Here is a 9,786-nt window from a genome sequence, read left to right as displayed (position 1 = left end):
ATTCAGAAGAATGAGAGGGGATCTCATTGAAGCATACAAAATTATTACAGGGTTTGATAGGGTTGATGCTGGGAGAATGTTTCCATTGGCTGGGGAGTCTAGAACCAGGGGCCACAGCCTCAGGATAAAGGGTAGACCATTCAAGACTGAGATGAGAAGAAATTTCTTCACACACAGGGTGGTGAATCTTTCGACTTCACTACCTCAGAGGGCTGTGGAGGCTCAGTCATTGGGTATATTCAAAACAGAAGTCGATAGATTTCTGACCAGTAAGGGCATCAAGGGATATGGCGATAGGGCCGGTGAATGGAATTGAGGCAGAAGATCAGCCATGATCTCATTGATTGGCGGAGCAGGCTCGAATGGCCTACTCCTGCTCCTATTTCTTATGTTCTTATGTAACAGATCTAGCAGCTCAAAACTGGGCATCCATGAGGCGTTGTGGGCCATCAGCAGCAGCAGAATTGTATTCCACCACATTCTGTAACCTCATGGCCCGGCATATCCCTCACTCTACCATTACCATCAAGCCAGGGGACCAACCCTGGTTCAATAAGGAACGTAGAAGAGCATGCCAGGAGCAGCACCAGGCATACCTAAAAATGCGGTGCCAACCTGGGGAAGCTGCAACACAGGACTACATGCATGCTAAAAAGCAGAAGCAACATGCTATAGACAGAGCTAAGTGATCCCACAATCAACGGATCATATCAAAGCTCTGCAGTCCTGCCACATCCAGTCGTGAATGGTGGTGGTGTTGGAGTCGACAGAAAACAACAGGCTCTGAGACTTTTGTTTCAGCAAAGGCAAAACGTGACTTACTTTAATCACTCTCCACGAGGTCTGAAGGCTCAGCCCCGTGCAGGGGCTATGATGTCATCACGCTCCCGATGCTCTTAAAGGGACCCTGCACCGATAACCCAACCCAGAATGTACATATCACAACATTGCTATACATAGTGAATTGTGTTCAGGTACATATAACAGCATTGGCTATACATTGTGTTATTGTCCCTACCACATACGTCCCCCCAGAATTCACTAGCACTGGCAATGTCAGTCGTTGGGGGGGCCGGATCACACGGCCGGAACGGCTCCTCAGTTCCGGGGCAGGGACCGGGGGGTTCGTCAGAGGGACCTCGGGCGCTCGGTGGTGGACTGAGGGTGCAGAAGCCGGAGGCCGGCCCCACCTCGAGGGCTGTGCCAACTCAACGGGTCGGTCCAGATCCAGGTGGGCCGGCTTAAGACGGTCCACGGAAATGCAGTCCGGTTTACCGCCGACATCCACTACGAAGGTCTTGTCCCCGGTTTCCAGGATGCGGAATGGTCCATCATAGGGTGCTGAAGAGGTCCCCGGTGGGCATTGTGCCGGACGAAAACGTACCCTGCCTCACGAAGTTCGAGTGGAACGTGGGACTGCGGGAGGCCGTGCTGCGACGTGGACACCGGCGCGAAAACCTTGGCGTTGTCCAGAAGGTCGGACCGCCGCCCGCCAAAACAAAGCGCCATGTTCCATTTCCCGAAGGTGCGGATGGAACTGCCGTTGGCGGCTTCGAGGACGGGGCCGTGGTTCCCCCCTTGAATGTCTATGGTTGACGTGGGCAGGACACTCACCTGGGCGCCCGTGTCGCAAAGAAAACGACATCCGGAGTCAGTGTCTGTAATAAACAACAAACTGCCTGAACGGCCGACAGCCATAGCAGCTGACGAGTGGTCTTTAGAGTGTTTTGATGCGGGAAAACTGCATGGGCGCCGGCACTTCCTGCCTTTGGGGCTGAACTGCGCATGGTAGAAGCAGAGGCTTGAGGGTTGCCGCCGTTGGGCTGTATTGGTGGGGGGAGGGCTCCGCGTGGCCGCGCAGTACTGTTGCCCGGCGGAGAAATATTTGTCGACCTCCTTGGCTAGGTTGCGGAAATCGGTAGTGGAAGAGTTGGCTAAAGCCGACCGTACCTGACCTGGCAGCTGTTGAAGGAACAGTTCCTTGAAGAGGAAGCACGGCGTGTGTGTGCCCAGGAGGGCCAGCATGTGGTCCATCAGCTCCGAGGGCTTGGAGTCGCCAAGCCCGGGTAGAGAGAGAAGCCGGCATGCGCGCTCGGCTACGGTGAGTCCGAAAGTTTGTAAGAGGTGCGCTTTCAGCGTTTCGTATTTGTTGAGCTCCGGGGGGTTTTCGAGCAGGTTCACGACTCTGGCCGCGGTGGAGCTGCCGAGAGCAGAGGCGACGTAGTAGTACCTCGTGTCGTCCGCGGTGATGTCCTGGAGTGCAAATTGAGCCTTGGCCTGGGCGAGCTAAGTGGCAGCCTGTTGTTCCCAAAACTCGGGTAATTTGATGGAAACGGCGTTCGTCGCCATTTCAGATGAGGTCTTTGGAATCATCCAAAAGAGCAGCGGGGTCACCAATGTTGGAGTCAACAGAAAACAACAGGCTCTGAGACTTTTGTTTCAGCAAAGGCAAAATGTGTCTTACTTTAATCACTCTCCACGAGGTCTGAAGGCTCAGCCCCGTGCAGGGGCTATGACGTCATCACGCAACCGACGTCATGACGTCATCACGCTCCCGACGCTCTTAAAGGGACCCTACACCGATAACCCAACCCAGAACGTTCATATCACAACATTGCTACACATAGTGAATTGTGTTCAGGTACATATAACAGCATTGGCTATACATTGTGTTATTGTCCCTATGTGGTCTCCGCCACAGTGGACCATTAAACAACTGACAGGAGGAGGAGGCTCCAAGAGTATCCCCATCCTCAATGATCGTGGAACCCAGCACGTGAGTGCAAAAGACAAGGCTGAAGCGTTTGCAACCATCTTCAGCCAGAAGTGCCGAGTGGATGATTCATATCGGCCTCCTCCTGAAGTCCCCACTACCACAGAAGCCAGACTTCAGCCAATTCGATTCACTCCACATGATATCAAGAAACGGCTGAGCGCACTGGATACAGCAAAGGCTATGGGACCCGACAACATCCCAGCTGTCATGCTGAAGGCTTGTGCTCCACAACTAGCCCCGCCTCTAGCCAAGTTGTTCCAGTACAGCTATGACACTGGCATCTATCCGACAATGTGGAAAACTGCCCAGGTATGTCCTGTCCACAAAAAACAGGACAAATCCAATCGCGCCAATTACCGTCCCATCAGTCTACTCTCAATCATCAGCAAAGTAGTGGAAGGTGTCGTCAACAGTGCTATCAAGCAGCACTTACTCACCAGTAACCTGCTCACTGATGCCCAGTTTGGGTTCCGCCAGGACCACTCGGCTCCAGACCTCATTACAGCCTTGGTCCAAGCATGGACAAAGGAGCTGAATTCCAGAGGTGAGGTGAGAGTGACTGCCCTTGATATCAAGGCAGCATTCGACCGAGTGTAGCATCTAGAAGCTCTAGTAAAACTGAAGTCAATGGGAATCGGGGGGGAAACTCTCCACTGGCTGGTGTCATACCTAGCACAAAGGAAGATGGTTGTGGTGGTTGGAGGTCAATCATCACAGCCACAGGACATCGAGTTCCTCAGGGCAGTGTCCTAGGCCCAACCATCTTCTGCTGTTTCATCAATGACCTTCCCTGCATCATAAAGTCAGAAGTGGGGATGTTTGCTGATGACTGCACAGTGTTCAGTGCCATTCACAACTCCTCAGATAATGAAGCAGTTGATGCCCGCATGCAACAAGACCTGGACGACGTTCAGGCTTGGGCTGAGAAGCGGCAGGTAACCTTCGTGCCACACACATGCCAGGCAATGACTATCTCCAACAAGCGAGAGTCTAACCACCTCCCCTTGACATTCAACAGCATTACCATCACCAAATCCCCCACCATCAACATCCTGGGGGTCACCATTGACCAGAAACTTAACCGGACCAGCCACATAAATACTGTGGCAACAAGAGCAGGTCAGAGGCTGGGTATTCTGTGGCAAGTGTCTCACCTCCTGACTCCTCAAAGCCTTTCCACCATCTACAAGGCACAAGTAAGGAGTGTGATGGAATACTCTCCACTTGCCTGGTTGAGTGCAGCTCCAACAACACTCAAGAAGCTCGACATCATCCAGGACAAAGCAGCCTGCTTGATTGGCACTCCATCCACCACCTTAAACATTCACTCCCTCCACCACCGACGTACCGTGGCTGCAGTGTGTACCATCTACAAGATGTACTGCAGCAACTCGCCAATGCTTCTTCGGCAGCACCTCCCAAACCCGCGACCTCTTCCACCTAGAAGGACAAGGGCAGCAGGCACATGGGAACAGCACCACCTCCAAGTTCCCATCCTGACTTGGAAATATATCGCCGATCCTTCATCGTCACTGGGTCAAAATCCTGGAACTCCCTCCCTAACAGCAGTGTGGGAGCACCTTCACCAAATGGACTGCAGTGGTTGAAGAAGGCGGCTCACTACCACCTTCTCAAGGGCAATTAGAGATGGGCAATAAATGTTAGCCTTGCCAGCGACGCCCACATCCCATGAACGAATAAAAAAATACTAGAGGCCTTAGTGCAGGGGGTGGAAGGAAGGAGGCAGGTCCTCTATCCACAGGAGGCCCACCAGAGACACACTGCGAAGGCAGTGGGAACAGATAGCTGACGAGGTCAATGCCGGCAGTGTTGCCCCGAGGACATGGATGCAGTGCCGAAAGAAGTTCAATGACCTCGCACGAGTTGTCAAGGTCAGTGAAATCATCTTCAAATACCATCTCCCACCAACTGCATCACTAGCCTGACACACACTGCTCAACACGCCACACCCCCATCACTCACTTACCATTAATCTCTATCAATCACGACTCAAACCTCACATTCATAGCTTCACCTCACCCTCACATATTTATGCTGCAACATCTCACAGCTTGCACACACTGCCAGCTATTTAACCATGACAGGTACATCACCCACACATTGCACCACACTCACAGATACACTTCCCTCTCTCTTGCAGGACAAGGTGGCTCATAACCGCAAGCAGCAACAGCAGCTAACCATCGGGGGATGGGTGAGCCTGCGTATCCTTACCCAGGTGGAGGAGACGGTGCTCCACGCTATTGGAGGGCTCGTCAGAGGCTGTGGTGAACAGTGAGGCTGAAACCATTGAAAATCATTGTATGCTCATACCTCATCCTGCTCTCATCCCACTTCCCCCTCATCCCACAATCTCTTCTCACTTACAAGCTGCTGATGGTGTAAGCATGCACATCTTCCTGTTCCCCCCAATCCCCTCACCACAACCCTATCCTTGTGCCTTTCTCCTTTCATATACCCAAGAACTCGAACCTGGCCGGCCAGTGCGGGAAGAGCAAGAGGAGAGTGATGGAGAAGAGACACCGTCATTCGATCTCACACTCGCAGGCACCAGCTCAGATACTGGCACTGTACGTACTTTGGTAGTACAGAGGCGGGATCTGCATGTAGTGAGTCACTGGGCATGAGTGGCCTGCAGCTAGGGCAGGGGGAAAGGGTAGCGTAGGTGCCAGCTCCATGGAGAGCAAGGTCACACATGAGTTCTGCTGCGGAGGACTTCAATGGGGCGGCCTACAGAAGAAGGGTGATGGGCACACACACAGAAATGCTTGGTGCATTGGCAGGCCTGCCAGAGAGACTGTTGTCACTGTCAAAGAGCATAGAGGAGTCTGGCACCAACTTTGCACAGGGCTTTGCACAGAGCTTGGAGCCCATGATTTCCAGGATGGAAGTGATGGGCAACTCCATTAGCGCACTTGTGGACCCAACCATGATGCAGAGTCTGATGGCTGATGTTTCAGCTTCCATTGCAGTACAAGTGGAAGTGAGACAACATCTGAGTGCTGCAGTGGAGGCTCAGACTTCTGTCATGCAGGCTCAGCTTGCTACCATCGTGACTGTGTTTATCAGTGTTGAAAGGGGCTTGCAGGGTGTCACAGCAATCCAGCAATGTCCGCCAACAGATTACTAGGACTGCTGAGGCATCGTCCCGGGGGAGTGGTGTTGTGTATGTACCTTTAAGGGAATAACTGGTCTTAGACTGCAGTACCGGCAGTGACCACCCCTGTATAAAAGGCCCTAGCAGGCTTCTGTAGTTTCAGTTTCAAGCTGCCTCTTGTTCAGTAAAGTACCTGTTAAACTGTTCTCCTGAAGTCCGTGTATTATTGAGGCGCGGACTTTACAGTGGCGACGAGTAAGTTCGAACTCACCTGCAGTGTGGCATCATCTCACGGGGATCTCGCCTGAAAGGAAGGTCCTGGAAGGTCGCAGTCTGAGCAACGGGCGTCGACCGAGGGCAACCGCCCAAAGAATCCATCGATGTTTGGAGAATTGCGGGAGAGACTGTGGTTCCAGCGAATCGTGCTGGTAGCAGGTAGCGCGCTGACCCTTCTGGACTGCGGCAGGCTCAAGCTCGATCGAGCGGCTCTACAAATCAGGCCGCGCAGCGTCGCTGGGAAAAGAAAACAAGAGGGAGAGGGTGGAGCGCATAGGGCGCGGTCGGTGCTCGAGAACAGGACAGCGGAGAGAAACTAAACGGGGGGGAAGGAAAGCGAGACGCGCCGAAGCTGCGGGTCGCCGCCATTACCCCGTAAAACGCTAGGAGCAGCGTGGCAGTAAGGGGAAGAAGCAAAAGCGCGGGAGGCGCCATTTTATCCCGTTGGGGAAGAAGCAAAAGCACGGGAGGCGCCATTTTATTCCATTGGGGAAGAAGCGAAAGCGCGGGAGGCACCATTTTAAATCGCCCAAGATGCCGAAAAGTGGTAGTATCACTGCTTTCAACAACGAGGTAGAAGACTGGACCATATATGTGGAAAGAATTGAAGTGTACTGCAAGGCAAATGAGGTGGCTGATGGAAAGAGGGCGTCGGTATTATTAAATCTGATGGGTGCGAGTACGTACGGCCTATTGCGGAATTTAATTACCCCAGCTAAACCAATGGAGAAAAGTTTTGAGGAGATTGTTCATATCTTACAGGAACATCTAAGCCCTACACCACTGCTGATAGCAGAAAGATTCAAGTTCCATAAAAGAAACCAGCACAAAGATGAGAGCAATGCTGACTATCTTACGGAACTACGCAAGTTATCGAAGCACTGCCAGTTCGGAGCAGGACTGGCAGACACCTTACGGGATAAGTTTGTCTGCGGGCTCCAGATGAAGGAACCCAGAAACGACTACTTTCAAAAAAGGACCTGACGCTAGAACAGGCTTTCAGCATGGCAGTATCCTACGAAGCAGCAGCACGGGGAGCTGCGGAAATACAACAGAAACCACAAGAATACAGCACTAACGAAATGGCGTATGGAGCCGAAAAGTGCTATCGCTGCGGCAGAACAACCCATGAGCAGAAGGACTGCTGGTTTAAAGACAAAATATGCAGGCAATGCGGGAAAATGGGACATATAGCAAGAGTCTGCAGGTCGGGAAAGAAGACCAACACGACAAGAACTACTAAGGAACAGTCCAGGAAAGTAAAGAAACTGACAGATAGTAGTTCAGAAGATTAGGAGAGTGATAAGGACTCCGGGAGCAGGCGACTAAGTTGTTTAAAGTTACGCAACGTGATCGCAAAAGAAGATCACCGAACCATTTGGGTCACCCTCATGATAGCAGGGTCCCCAGTGAAGATGGAATTGGACACAGGATCAGCCCTAACTGTCATGAATCGACGAGACTATGAGCGGCTATTCTCACACATACCCTTAAAGGACACGTCCATTGTATTGAAGACATACACGGGGCAAAAGGTCTACCCCAGAGGAAAAATAAGGGTGCCAGTTGAATATAACGGAAAGGAAACACAGAAACTATACATGTATATACTACGAGATGGAGGACCACCATTATTGGGACGTGAATGGATCCAAAGACTACAATTGGATTGGCATTCCATTCTGGCACTAACTGTGACTGACAAAAAAGATGATGACGTCCCACCTGGACGTCTGTCACAAATTCTCTCTGACGCGGAAGAGGTGTTCCAACAAGGACTCGGGACTCTATAAGGAGTAAAGGCAACCATAAAGATTGAGGATAACGCAACCCCAAAATTTTTCAAGGCCAGACCGGTGCCATACGCGATATGCCCAGCTGTGGAAGCTGAACTGGAGAGTCTGGAGCGTTCGGGGGTGCTGTCTAAGGTGGACTGGAGCGAGTGGGCCACACCCATCGTTCCTGTAATGAAGAAAGCATTGAGCAGCACGCCTGGGGAGCCAAGGAGGGTTCGCATCTGTGGGGACTTCAAGGTGACTGTGAACCCAGTCCTGCACACAGTACAGTATCCGCTTCTGCGGATAGAAGATATTTTCGCCTCACTATCTGGAGGGAAACGTTTTACAAAGATTGACCTGGCTCAAGCGTATCTACAAATGGAGGTGGAAGAAGCATCTAGGAAATACCTCACGATAAACACTCACAAAGGCCTTTACCAGTACAATCGACTGGTATTTGGCGTAGCATCGGCCCCGGCTATGTGGCAGAGGGCAATGGAACAAGTCCTGCAAGGGATCCCGGGGACCCAGTGTTATTTGGACGACATCCTGGTTACGGGCGAAAATGACAATGAACACCTTGCCAACCTGGAACAGGTGCTCACGCGATTGCAGGAATATGGGCTACGAGCCAACCATCCCAAATGCGAGTTCTTCAGGAGACAAATCTCGTATTGTGGCCACATGATTGATGAGGAAGGGTTGCATAAGTCGCCGGACAAGATTGAGGCTGTAGTCAAGGCTCCAGCACCAGAAAATGTGTCGCAACTGAGGTCGTTCCTCGGGTTGGTGAACTACTACCATAAGTTCTTGCTGAATTTATCTACAATTCTGCACCCACTGAACGCCCTCCTTCAAACTGGTGTAACATGGAAATGGAGTGATGAGTGTAAGCGTGCCTTTCAGGAATGTAAATGCCAAATCACTTCAAAAGAAGTATTGGCCCACTACAACCCAACACTACCGATTCGGTTGGCATGTGATGGGTCACCTTACGCCATTGGAGCGGTGCTGTCACACAAATTCCGTGACGGTTCAGAGAGGCCAGTAGCCTTTGCATCGCGCTCGTTAACCTCAGCCGAGTGTAACTACGCCCAGATTGACAGGGAGGCCCTCAGCCTGGTGTGGGGGGTGAAGAAGTTCAATCACTATCTGCACAGGCAGAAATTCACCCTACTGACTGATCATCAACCCCTGGTCTCAATTTTTAACCCAAAGAAGGGCGTTCCGGTGATGATGGCACAACGGCTGCAAAGATGGTCACTTTTTCTAGGGGCACATCAGTATGACATAGAGTACAAAGGTACGAAACAACATGGAAACGCTGATGGGCTGTCGCGCCTACCGTTGCCTACGGTGGAAGAAGCACCTGCAGTGGACCCGGTGGAGATATTCCATGCGACCATAGTCGAATGTTTGCCTGTTACAAACGCAAGTATTGAGAAGGAAACCTGAAATGACCCGACACTCTCTCGGGTCTATGATTTGACGGTGAAGGGATGGCCAGCATATGGCGACTCACTGTTGCCAGCATTCTCGCCAAGGAGGGAACAGCTGTCAGTGTGCCGGGGACCCTTGATGTGTGGATCCCGAGTGGTAATTCCACCCAAGTTGAGACATAGAGTACTCAATGAGCTTCACGAGGGTCATCTGGGAGGGGTAAAAATGAAAAGCCTAGCCAGGGCGTTTGTGTGGTAGCCGGGAATCGATAAAGAAATCGAGGATATGACCAAGAGATGCACAGGATGCCAGAAGGTCCAAAACGCTCCACCACAGGCCCCGCTACATCCATGGGAGTGGCCCTCATCCCCATGGCAACGGGTACACATTGATTTTGC

Source organism: Somniosus microcephalus, chromosome 3, assembly GCF_052327205.1.
Source record: "Somniosus microcephalus isolate GS21.2 chromosome 3, FLI_Smic_1.0, whole genome shotgun sequence".
NCBI classification, from domain to species: Eukaryota; Metazoa; Chordata; class Chondrichthyes; order Squaliformes; family Somniosidae; genus Somniosus; species Somniosus microcephalus.
Note: the sequence above shows the minus strand (reverse complement) of the source record.